The sequence below is a fragment of the Coloeus monedula genome (genome assembly GCF_965178545.1).
Source record: "Coloeus monedula genome assembly, chromosome: 2".
NCBI lineage: Eukaryota > Metazoa > Chordata > Aves > Passeriformes > Corvidae > Coloeus > Coloeus monedula.
Genome location: NC_138782.1, coordinates 18087256 through 18100944, shown reverse-complemented (window position 1 = coordinate 18100944; position 13689 = coordinate 18087256).

Genomic DNA, 13689 nt, shown 5'->3' with positions numbered 1-13689 from the left:
TCTGTGCTGTCTTCTGGTTGGTATCACTTTCCTTTTTGCATTGATTGCAAATAGCTGAAATATTAACAAGAGCAAATGTTCCCAGACACACCAAAATTAGTCACTTTTCTGAACATTTTTCTTTTAAAATTTGGTTTCGTAAAATCTAAATTCTGATTGTAAATTACATTCATGGTTGGAATTAGCAGACTGAATATTTTTTCTACCAACGGAATTGCTTGACATGAATTCTTGAAGGATGCTAATGATTCGGTTTTGTGTAAAAAGACCTGCCTATTTCATTTGCCCATTTTATCTAATCTGTTTTGAATTCTTAAAGTCAGAAGTATGTAAGTCCCATTTGGAAAATGCCCTATGCTGTACATTTGCTCCTATGAACAGAGCTTCTAGACGGATTAAAACTGAGCCTGCCTAATTGCTGCAAACAGAATTGCAAGTATAAACCTTCGAAACCTGAGTATTTGTACCTGTTTGGCCATTGCAAACCAAGGGCAAGCTAATGTAATTCCAATTCAAGTGAAGACACATAAATCACAGGGCTTTACTGGCTGCTAACCACTTTCATCAAAAAGGCCACACAGCTACAGGGCCATGGGTGATGGACAGATGCATCTTGATGCACAAAGATGTTATTTTGGAGGTTGGTTTGGTGGCTGGGAGTTGGCAGTGGGGTGGTTAAAGCAGCTTGGTTGTTCCCTGAGGGAAAGGGAAAGGGCAGTTCCCTTTGCCGAGCCTCAGGAGATGTTTGCCAGTAGTAAAAAAGTTTAAAAGGAGATGGACATTGCATTGAGCCTCTCTTGAGAAGCACAGCAAAGTGCTGTAGGTGTTTCTGGCCACATGTGAACCCTGGGTTGTTCCTGAAACTGGAGTGTTTGGAACACGGGTGCAGCTGTCGACTCATTTTGCTCTTTGCAGTGCCTCTGCGCTGGCAAAGCAGTAATCCTGCTGTGATCCTTCTCTCCTCATAAAATGCATAGAGAGATTTGTTTAGACTTTCCATATGATGACAGCATATATAAATATTACAAGATGAATCAATTACCAAGTCTGGCTATATTTGCTAAGAGATCTTTATCAGTAAAAACAAGAAAAACTGTCTTACCAGTACAGTGAGTCAACAAAAGTAAGTGGTGTTCTGAACAGAAAGTAAGGTGCTAAAATATACAATTGGACCCCAGAGCTCAGGCATGTGTCACAAAATTATCATTCTCTTCCAATGCTCAATGCACCTGTGTCTTTTGGGAAAAAGCCTTGGTTTCTGCCAGCACCAGGACATGCAAAGCTTCTGTTTTCTTTATCTGTATGAAAGCGAAATGTATTGAGGACATGCCTTGGTCTGCACAGCACTCGGGTGGACTTGCCTTCATCCCCAAATTTAAGCGTGCCCATCATCCAGAGACCATGAATACTGGTCCAGTCTCCAGCAGAAAATGGACAAAATGGCCCTGCCTCAGGGTGTCTGTGGTTTTTGGAGAGCAGTTGAATGTCATGGCAAACCACAGCTGCCTCCTCCAGCCAAACCCCCACTGGAGTGGGATCCATCCCACTGCCAGCCCCTGGTCTGCCAGGAATTGTACTGCCAGGAGAGTGGTACAAATCATCCGCAATGTGCTCTTTTCCCTGCCTTCTTAATGGGCTAAAAACAGTGGAAAACAGAGAGATAATTTTCTATTTTAACGATCAAAAGGGTGTTGCCCATTATTCACAGCCTACAGACAAGATGTTATGATTTTCAATTTTCCTGCACTGATCATTCAATTTGGCAGCTGACCTTCAAGTAGTCATGGTTTTTCAAAAAAAGGAGGAAAAAAACCCAAACAGAAAACTCAAACACCCATTATCAGCATATCAGAAAAGCAAAATAATCATAAAGGAGGTGGTAAGGATCCACATGCAAAAGTTGAGAGCAGAGCCGCCTCTGTCTGCAGCAGCCAGATGTTTTCTTGGCAGTGAGAGAAGTTTGGGTTCAGGAGAGCATCAGCTGGATGTTTGGACATTGCCCTGTAAACAGCTGCAGCACCAAAATGGCACTTTCTGAACACGTTTCTGCAGCTGTTTCTACACTGTTAGGGACATTTCACATCCCTGCTACTGAAACCAGAGGATGGCAGCAAGCATTACACAAGCAATTTACTGTCACTGGTGTCTATGGGTATTAGCCAGGGACATTTTTCACAACCAAGAGGAATTTCTGCTGAGTGTTGGTCAGAAAAAAAGGACATTTTGCCATCCAGAAACAGCTGCAGCAGTTTCTGCAGTGCCTGACATCACTCAACATACTCCCAAAGAGTTGAACCACACAGACATTACCCCAACAAGCCAAAAGAGATGGTAGGGTCTGAGAAGCAAGTGTTCCTATGGCTTGAATCTGGAGTAACTTGGTTGAATTGCAGGTAGTAAATAGCCTAATTAAACAGATGTCATGACTTAAATGCCTGCTAGAAGGCATTTAAGTCAAAAGGAGATGCATGTACTTTTCCATCACAATTTTGGTAGTGTTTACCAAGTTAAGAGGTGAAATGAAGAAACATAAGTTCCTGTAAATCATTGATTGGAAAACATTGATTTTTACTCTTTCAGATGATGCTTCTTGGCAAAACATTAAACTGGAATAAATTTCAAGATTGAAATCTGTTTAAACAAGTGGCAGTTTAAAAAATGCTTTAATCCTGGGTTGACAGGAACTTAGGCTCCAACTCATACCATAATTGTGAGTGCTCTTAACGAATCCATCCCATTTTTGGTGTCAGCTCAGGATCTTTCCACTGTAAGATCTTTGAATGAAGAGGTCTAAAAGCCATATACAAAGCCAATCAAACACGGATCACGTTTCTACATATGTTATATAGAGTTTGCAAACCAAAATGGGTATTTTGGGCTTGGCACCCCCCTTCATTCACAGAAACATGGTCATGGATCCAGGAGGCAGCGTCAGCTGATGTGCAGCTGCTTTGCAGAGCCGTGCAGAGGCGTTGGCAGAGGATGTGTAGAGCTGGTGGTTAATGAGACTGTGGAAGAGCCCACTGATGGTGTCTGGGGAACATTCCTGTGTGTTTTTAATGCCGTGAAACATGATGGAGTATGAATCCTGTACATCTGGGAGGATGTCAAATTCCGGGTGACGTTTGGAATGTTGCAATTAAGCTATTACAAAGACTTTTGAAATAAACAGGAGAAGAAAAGTTGCCTGGGATGGGTATGTGAGTAGTCTTGTTTTTTCTTCAGAGCATGGAGAGAGGAAGGCGAGGCAGGAGCACCTCCTGGGTGAGAGATCCCCTTGGAAATGTATGGCTTGGAGACCTCAGAGCCATATGGGGAGACCCAGATGCTGGGTACACTGTGTATGGTCAAGCAGAGGCAGGTGGGATAACAACTGGTGTGATGTGCTTCCAGCGTACCCCATGGTCACCTGTTAAATCCTGCACCTGAGTGATCACTAGCTTTGCAATAAAATAGAAAGCAGATGGAAACTGTTTGCTCTGTAAACAGTTAAAAGGAACTTCCTATATATCCCCTCTCCACAACTGCCATTCAAATCAATAGAAGCCATCTGTCCAAGGTATTAAGATAAATCTTGGGAGTGTTGATATTGACTAGAAAGGCCCTTAAAAGATCAATCACACTGCAAACAGAGAAATGTCACTGCACCAAACATGGAGACTTGCTAATCTTGCTAGATAACATGGACCCAAAGTGCAAACCTTTCTGGTTTATAAACCTAGGCAAAACCCCTACTGCTGCCCCCATCTCCTCAGCATGATAAAACAAGCCCCAGCAAGAGCTGGTGCTGGGCACAGGCTGTGGATGGCACCTGCTGCTGCAGTGTCCAGCCAGACACAAAACCTGCGAGGGCTGGTGTGACAGCCCCTGTCTGCCAAAACACACACAACTTATTTTACTGGCAGAAAGGATAAGGGCTGAAAAGTTGCAGCCACAAAAAGTTATGCTGGGCCCAGCAGTGAAGGGGAGAGGTAAATTTTTGGCTGTTTAGCACTTACTTCACTGATGCTGGGTGTCTCCAGAATTGCTATGCTAGGAGTCCAATTCCCCTGGGGTTTATTCAGAGTCTCCCATGCTTCAAAGAAGTTGAGATTTTCAGAGTGTTTCAAATTCTTCACAATTCCAGCCATAAAGTCCTCCATCATAGAGTGTGGTGGGAAAATCTTACTAATCTGCTAGATATATTTACAGAAAATGAGAAAATACCTTCTCTTGTTTTTAATAATTACCCTTTTCACACCACTGTATTTCCATGTTACTATTTGACTGCCTTCCTGGTTTGCAAATATATCCCTGAGGAGCCACCAGCTACCTCAGCTCATTCCTAATGGGAAAAAAAAAAATCACTGAGCTCTGCTCTCCAAGAAAGCAGCAAAGCAAATGAGTGGAAGAGAAAACTCACCAGGAAGAGCAGCACCAGCGGCTCCCACAGCTGCTCTGAGGTCTCTCAAGTGGCTTTTCCTGGTGTAGGCAGAAGGCCACTGTGAAAGCATCCAGTCTTGGTGCATATTAGGGGGTAGAAGAAGGCAGCAAGCTCACTGGGAGATGATTTCTCTTGTTTCTGCTGCTGGTGGGAAGCTTATCCATGCTGCCCTCAGGTGACTCCTCTAGGAGTGGATATGGGGCAGCCAGTACCCAACCAGGACATGCATCTGTCTCCAGGCCTCCAAAACCCTCTCCAAAGGCAAGAATGTAAAAATAGCCTTTTGTCCAATTTATTGCAGCAGGATCCAGCCCTCACATAAGGGCTGCATTTACATTTACAGTACCAGGATGATGGGGCTGCCCCGAGTTCCCAAATGTGCCACTGGGATTTAATCCCATGCTCATACCAGTATCCGCTCGGTGTCCAGACTGGCTGCTGGCATGTCCCTGCTGTGCCATGCTGGCTTCCCTCCTTTCCAGCATCCCCCACAATGGGCACATGTGCATTTCTGACTCTCCCACCCTGCTCCAGCTCACTGAGACACAGCAGAAGACGCAGCCTTAATTTCGAGAGAAGCGAATGTGCCGGACAGAGCCCTGCACGGGATGAGGCAATTACAAGTGATTCATTAGACCTTGTGCACTGAGATTTGGGGTTTAATCGTGTATTGGGGCTTTCAGTGGTTCCAGACACCGAGCTGCAAACTTCGTTGGGTTGAGACAACTGCTGCTGGATTTTCCTGGGACTGAGTTTCATTGTCCTTCCCTCTCCAGTGGGCACCTGATCACACACCCAGAAACACACTGACACCTTCAGGGTGCTGGAGTGAGTTCAGAGAATGAAGCTGGTGAAAGTCTAGAGGGTAAAGCCCATGAGGCGTGACTGGAGGAGCCGGGGGTGTTTAGCCTGGAAGAATGGAAGCTCAGAGGTGACCTTATCACTCTCTACAACTCCCTGAAAGGAGGCTGTGGCCAGGTGTGGGTTGGTCTCTTCTCCCAGGCAACCAGCAACAGAAGTGGAGGACATATCCTCAAGTTGTGCCAGGGGAGCTTCATGTTGGACATCAGGAAGAATTTCTTAATGGAAGGGGTTGTCAGGCATCGGAATGGGCTGCCCAAGGAGGTGGTGAAGTTGCCATCCCTGGAGGTGTCCAAGAAACAACTGGACATGGCACTCAGTGCCATGGCCAAGTTGACGTGGTGGTGTTCGGTCAAAGGTTGGACTGGATGATCTCAGAGGTCTTTACCAACCTAACTGGACCTGTGATTCTGTGATTCTCTCTACAGTGCATCCAAAAAGTACATTTTGTGCAACTGTCGCATTTATATAGGAAGATTATATAAAGGTTAAAATCCACCTCACCCTAGTCATGTAACCAGTTATTTTGGTGGAAATGACGCTGTTTGAATGAGTGTTCCAAAAAATGTTTCACCTGAAATACCCTCGAAATGTGCTGTACAAGTCATTAAAGCCCTCACCATGCCCACTGTTTCTTTCTTTGCTTTTATCCACTTTAATTGGTCTCTTACCCCATTTATTCCTCTGCCTGCTTCTAAGTCCTCTGTTTCCTTCCCACTGCTTAATTCTCCCAAACTAATACAAGAGCTGTGTGTGACCTTGTGACCTGCTGAAATCGGTGCCAAAACCTCCACGGCTGAGCTGATCACCACACCAGCTCTAAAAAAGAATCACACCCTCGCATTTGCACTCAATGTCCTTGTTCCCCTTCACACCCCGAGTGGCTCCTTCAAAGGACAAAATTCTGTCACTGGGGGTAATTAAAAACAGTTCATATCCTGCTAGGATTACAGGTTTAAAAATCTGAGTGCCAGGGAAACAAGGCGTTTGCTGTTTTTGGAGGAAACGAACTCCCACAAGAAACATATAACTTAATTTTGCTGTCAGATGTTCCCACAGACTCCCCTTGAAAGTCAACTGAAGCTGTATATATGTGCCTGAAGTAAGTTTTAAAAAAGAAATTACATTTATATTTAGATTGTCACCCTCCAGTCATTCAAAATGGTTCATGTGGGAAGTTTATAATGCTGTGATCAAACCCTTTATTTTGGAATTTATTGATATTTGAGTCAATCCCAATGTTGATCTTCTGCATAAAAACTTCTGATTGCCTTTAACACACACATCATGTTGACACTGAGAGAGATGGTCCTGGGTGATCCAGCCCTGGAGCAGCAGCAAAGAATTGGGGACACTTTCCCTTGGGGCATATTGGCAGAATTAGGAGAGGGAGCCCCCTTCCCTCATGCCAACAGCTGCAGGTGCCTGTTGGGCAAAGCTTTATGTCCACATGTCCATCACCACCTAAATGTCACTCAGTTGGCAAAATACTGCATGTACGGCTCTCTTGGCCAAGGAAATTATTCTGACCTTCTTATGCTCCTGATGAACCAGAGAAAGGAATAACAGAATAGTTGGTGGTGAGGATCTCATGCAGCCATAGCTGATGTGCCTGGGTTTGCTGTGCTAAGAGTGGCCATCTAACAGCACCTCTCTGCTTTCAGCATGGTTTGGTCTCCTGCCATACATTACACCGAGGGCAGGCCTGTGCACTAGAGGCACGTTGGTACTGATAGATGAGTTCTGTGCTATTCCTCAGATCTCCTGTCTCCCAAAAGAGACAAATCCTCCCTCCTCGCTGAGCTGCGGACCAGTAGCCATCCCTACCCCTCCCTGGGGAAATTATATGGGACAAGTGACTCCAAGTCTCTGCTCTTTTAGTAGAAAACGTGGGAATTTGAGAGAGTCTTTCAAATAAAGGGTTTCTGCTAACCTGTGGTGTCCGGGGAAGAAAAACTATTTAGCCTAACACATTGCTGCAGCTTAATGTCATGGAAAAATAAGTGGTGAAATCAATGGAGGGACCAAACCAGAAGGACTCCTCTTGGGTAAGATGAAGGGGTACCTTTGCTTTATCCATGTGCTTCAGGCTCTCTCCAGCTCACTCCTGCCTGGTCAGACAGGGTCAGAATTCTTCTCCTGCACTCCTGGCCAGAGCCACGTCTGCACCAGGAGCTGCAAAATCTGCGTCTCATTACATCAACTGCATTTGCAATGCAAAATCAAACCAATTCATCTGAATTGTACAGGGAGAGAAACATTCATCCCTGAAATCTCTGCAAATCAGAAGGGAAAAAGCCAGTATGGACAAGATTATTCATACCCATATAATCATGTAGATTTTTACTAATATTTATTTTTGTTTCTCATCTTCCAAAATGTAGGTATAATTAAGCAACCTCTCATGAGCATCATCTGTGCTAGTACTGAAGAAGTGAAATACTCCTATGTAGATCTAATAGTTGGTGGTAAGTGTTAGCATATCCTTGAGATCTGCGAGATCATTAAAGCAGAAATTACCTCATATTAAAAATGGTTATAGGCAGTTACAGGCTGTATCCACAGCCCTTTAGAGAAAAAAAAATGAACCATCAAGGATCATTTTTTAGTCACTGTTTCCATCTGAAGTGCAATTACCTTTTTTCTAGCCCCTCAGAGCATTATCAATAATGAGAAGCCTGTGGATGAATCAGATACTCCATCTTGGCTCCCTTCTGTCGCTGGTGATTTCCAAGCATCTCATGACCAGCTGTAAGCTTCTCCACAAGCCTCTGAATGAGACATTTTTGGCACCCTCGTTTCATATACGTTATTTGATGGTCTCGTGAGTCTTTTCCAACATGAATGATTCAGTGAGTCTATACACAGAAAGATACCAGAGAGATGAGGACTTGTCCACCACAACATGGGAGACCTGTGCAGGAATTTACAGCAGATCCTTGAGCCCCAGACCAACGCTGTAGGCAGCTCATTTTTCTGTGTGGTAGCTCCTGCAGATAATCAGAGTCCTGACCTTACAAATCTTGAGCACCTTGGCTCCAGCAGAAACACAGAATATTCAGCAGTTTCTGAACTTTTCACCAAACCAACTGCCTTGTGCACACAAAGTTGGTAAAAAGTAGACATCAGGGCACTGAGAGTTTTGTTATTAAAGGCAGTTGAAAGAGCTGAAAGCAGATGTTGCCATGTAAAAAGCTGTTGGGGACAAATCCTCCCATCGTGCAGGTATCAGAACTAGGAGGCAGGAATCGGAAAGCAGCTCAGTTCAGTGGAATTGTAACAAAACATCCATTTATCAAAGTACTCTAAAAAAAGCATAGCTCTAGGTTTTGAAGCTGCCAGGGAAAAGACAGCTGCATCTCTCAGCAATTTTAAAAGCCATCCTAAAAATTACTTCATTTTTGCTTTGTACCTAGGCACTGAAAAGTCAATGAGCTAACTTTTTAGAAGTTTTTTTATGGTATCACATCCCAACCTAAATGCATTTTGATCTACACAGCAATGCTGTAAAAAAATTACTTCAAAAGTGCACGTGAAAACAATTGTGGGGGATTGTTCACTCTTTTTGATTGGTTTCACCTACAAAGAGCAGAGACTACAGAGAAATCTGGAGCCACAGACAGGCTCTGCTGTAAAATCCCCAGAAATATCACAGCACTTTCTTGCTAGAGCACATCATTTTATTTTCCAAAGCAAATGGAAACATAACCAGTGCAAAATCCTGCCTCATGTCACGGGTGCTCTTGTTCGCTTTTCCACAGAGGTGCTGCAGATGGGTGCAGCCAGCACATACCATCAGAGAGGGCTCAAACACCCTCTGTGCATCTCCACAGCAAGAAAATACAACTTAACACAGGCAGAGGCAGCAGCCAATGCAGGTGGGGGATAACTCCCTGTGCACTGCCAGGCACGGGGTCAGCTGCCCAAAGCCCTAAAGCCAAATGTGGGGAGACCTGGGTGCCTTTGGGGGAATTTGGGCTGCATTTGGGGGCTGACCAGCATCCATCTCAGCACACTCTTCTCCCAGAGCTATTCCTGCACAAATTGACTGGGAGGGATGGGAACACCAAAGGGTCTCAGCACTTCCACTGGGGGTGTTTTACCCATCTCCCAGCTTCCTGCCTCTCACTTTGGTCACACCTGCAGGACACCTCAGGATCCAAACTCTGAGCAGGAGAATGGGTGCCACCACAGTGCCCAGGTCTCCCTGGCAAGGTGGCTCCTGCATCACCTGCAGTGCCACAGGGCCCCAGGCGTGGCAGCAGTTGTGCAGACACAGTGACACTCAGCTCGCTTGTCAGCCCGAGGCAGCACCCAGAGCACTGCCAACATCCATCCCATTTGCAAGGAGAAGGTGGTTTGGCACTGGTGCACAAAGAAGTGCTCCTGGATGCCCTTCAAGGAAATAAATACAAAATAACTCCAGCAGAGGAGACTCAAAAGCTGTTTTATTAAGAACATAATTTTATTAAAGGGTTTTTAAGAAATTGTCTTTGCCCAACAGAATGAAAGGAGGGCTGGTGGGCTGGCAGGAGCCTGGCATTCAGGGTGACACTTCTCTTTCAGAGAATCATAGAATTACAGAATCATTAAAGTTGGGAAAGAACCTTAGGATCACTAAGTCCAATCATTAACCCAGCACTGCCAAGCCCACCACTAAACCGTGTCCCATCTACTTCACTTTTAAATACCTCCAGGGATGGTGACTCCACCACTTCCCTGGGCAGCCTGTTACAATAGTTGACAACCTTTTCCATGAAAAATAATTTCCTAATATCCAATCTAACCATTTCCTCTCATCCTGTTTATCTGGTACATTTTCTCTCTGCCCATCAGCCCTTTGGCTCAGCAGTGGCACCATTCCCACATCTCCCACTTCTGATTAGAATGTGGTGCTGACATAGAGGATCTGCACAACCTGCCAGGAGAGAAACAGCCCCCACAAAGAAAATCATTCCAAGACTCTGCTGGTACCCACAGATGCCCAGGGAAGGTTTCTCAGGACAAGAGATGATTTTGATATGCTCAAGTCAGCACCAGTAGCACCCCATATAGTCAGGAGAGGATGCATTCACGGCATCATTCAGCACTGTCAGTCATCTTTTCTCTAAAATCTTTTAAAACTCCAGAAACTGCACTGGGTGTTATTAGCATCAGTCCTACACCCTCCAGTATTTTTCTAGTACCCCATTAGTGTTTAACACACCGTGCTGGCAGCTCTGGGAGTCTGGGAGCATCATCCTTCAGAGAGCTTGTCCCTGCTTGGTTCAGTGCTTTCTTGTGCAGGCAGGAAATTTGTTGTGGGCGGTATTAAAGCACGTGCGAGGCGGATGTTGAGATCCTGAGGAGAGCTCTGAGCAGGCAATATTTGCCTTGTGAGGGGTGTGGTATTACTGTCCCTGCCTGGCTCTGTAGGGTCCCGTGTGCCCCCACAGATGCACGGGTGGGTTCAGTATTACAGTCAGTAGCAAAGAGTCGAGAAGGGCATTTGGGTGCATTCCAGCAGGAGCATTTATTGCTGCTACACCATCGAAGGGTGCAGAGGCAAATACCAACATGATCCCGAAACTCAAGAGTTTTATCTGGGGGCGGGGAAAAGGCGGGACCAGGGAACGGGGACCAGTGAGGAAGCTCTGGGGGAGTGATGAGGGGTAGAGGCTGACAGCCAACCGGGGAATCCAAACTGGGACAGATTAACAGGACTGAACAAGCATCCTGGGAGAGGCCTCTTTCCCTCACCGTGAGCACCAAGTCTCTGGCACCAGAGACTGTCTTACCAAGAGCTCTCTCTGTCCCATGTGCCACAGGCCAATCGGCCAGCACAGTGTGGTGTTCAGCTCAAAGTGCCAAGGTTTTCTACTCCGTGGTTAAATGTCATGGGCTGCAGAGACACTCCAAGGAGAGAGAAGTCACATGGATTTTCTTCCCCCACTGCTGAACAAATCTAGTCCTTCCAATCCCAATATATCATCAATGGGCATTTCTATCTGGACAGGCTATAGAGTTGCAAGCCACTAAAAAGATGGGTTAGAATAAATGCTGCTCTCCCCAGAAAGGGGCTGAGTTGGGGGGTGAGGGTGATACCTGAGTGGTTTTATTTAGGGTCCTGCTTCAGGGGGGAAGCAAAGAGCCCTTTTTCTTTCAGGACAGCAGTGAGGATGCCTGTCCATGTGCTTTTCCACTATGAACTGGATAAAACCCAACATCTTTCTATATAGTTTTTCCAGCAACGATTTTTGGCCACTCAGTCCATTTTAAAATAGGAACTGCTGAATTTCAGGGTACATTGAAGCTGAGAACTTATTTTTGTTAGTCTAGTTTCTAGCTGGTCTCTCTGAAACTGCCACAAGCAGAGCCCAGCCAGGGTTTTTCCACAGCCAAGCTCACACTCTGCCACAGGGACTCACATCCTACTCATCACAGCTCATCTGCTCTCATGGATGTTTTTAACATGGCCTGACAGAGGGTGCAGAACAGTGGGGAAAAGCATTTCTAGAAAGGTGAATTTTCAGCAGGCACAAGACAACCTGATGGCATCAAGCTTTCTGCCATCCAATCCTGGAGCTGTTCTGCCTGCACACATTCAGGAGCATGGATCTTTGCAGCCACTTTCCTCCTCAGCTGGAACTGAAAATGTGTACATTTTTTTCAAAAGAAGAAAGAGGGCTATTTTCTGAGTGCAAACAGCTTCTGCTGGTTTGTTTGTTTGTGTGGCTTTTTTAGAGCAGCATGTGAAGGGCATCCAAAAATTGCAGCCTCTCCCACCTGCCCACAGAGGATTTGCTCCCTGCTTAGCCCTGTCATGTGCTTCCCTCATCACCAAGCTGTGTTCCAACCAACATCCATGGTGCCCCAGACAGGGGAAGGGAGGATAACAACAGACAGGTAACAAAGAGATGGAGAAGACAGGCAACAGCCACAAAGTCAGGGAGAAACAGAGATGAGAGGACAGTGAATGCAAAGGGGTCTGGTATAGGGCAGCTCTCCTGGTGACTAATTAAAGACTGAGGTGCTTTCAGTGGTGGTTTCTGACTAACCATGCACTGGTCCTCCACACCCAGAGCCTGTGCAGGGGCCCCACACTTCAGCCTTCATGTTCAGAACCCCATTCAGCTTCAAAGGGCTCAGGGCTTGTTCTCACTACCCAAGGAAGTGAGAATTGAAACATCACACACAGACTTACGGTGACCTCGTCCTGCTCTATTCAAATCAGTGCAAGCTTTGTCACTAACTCACATAACAGCAAAACCAAGCAGACTGTGGTACATGAGGTGAACACCCTGTGGTTCTCCATTTGTACCACTGCAGTTTAAGCACATGCTCCTCATGGCTGGGCTTCTCCTCTCCTCCCTGTTTTCCACAGCCCTAAAACCAGAGGGATTTACATTGAGCATTTGCACTGTGCTGGCTGCAGTGCAAAGCAGGACTGTGTTTGGGGATACACTAAACTGCAGCAGAAATGAGCATGAGATACACTAAACTGCAGCAGAGATGAGCATCCCTCCTTCAGCAACCAAAGGTGTCCAACACCATCTCAAAAGCAGACAACGCACTTGACACCTACAGCCATGCAAAAGTTTTCCAAAACCCTCCTGACTGATGGTTACGGAGGTTTCTTTGAGCTCCCTGTGAAATGCATTAATGGCTGCCTGCTCTCTATAGACCAGATGCATGGCAATCTATTTTCTGGACTAAATTTCCCCATTTGGATAAAGATCCTACTTAGGCAGGCCTCATAAAGGGACTGGCCCAAAGCAGGCACAGCAGCTCAGGATTTTGTACCAGGCATCCCTTACATGCTGCTGTGTCCTCCTGGAAGGGCCAAGGAGCAAGTTTTCAGGCATTATCTGCAAATGTCAGATTACTGCACTGGTTACCACACTCCCTCAAAAAACTCCTTGTTCACATTAAACACCTTCAAGCAGCCTGATGCCTTGAATGATGTCCTTTGATAAGGGTAATAGGAAAAGAAAAATCCTAAGAAATGCATGCTTCAGGATGCGTGGGAGGTGCAGCAAAGCCTTGGATGGTTTGATTTCCTCTCGTGCACAGGATAAATAAGCATCTAGTCACTGATGGAGACCAGTCCTCATTCTTAAAAAAACAGTAAAACTGAACTTTGTAATACTAATGGGTAAGATACTCATCAGCTTTCAAAGTTTTCCAGTAAGAAAATTACACTTTTATCTACAAACTACACTCCAGAGAGAAATTAAACCATTGAGAACTACTGAGAGCACAACAGCATTAGCATGGATTCATGGGCCAAATCAACAGCCAGTCTAATCTCAGGGTGAAAAAAAACATTTATTTCTTGCAGCTCCTCCGATTCACACTGAGTGAGCACATCTCTTACAAGAGAGATTACAGAGTTAATCTTGTGCCTCTCCACGGCAGAAAGATAA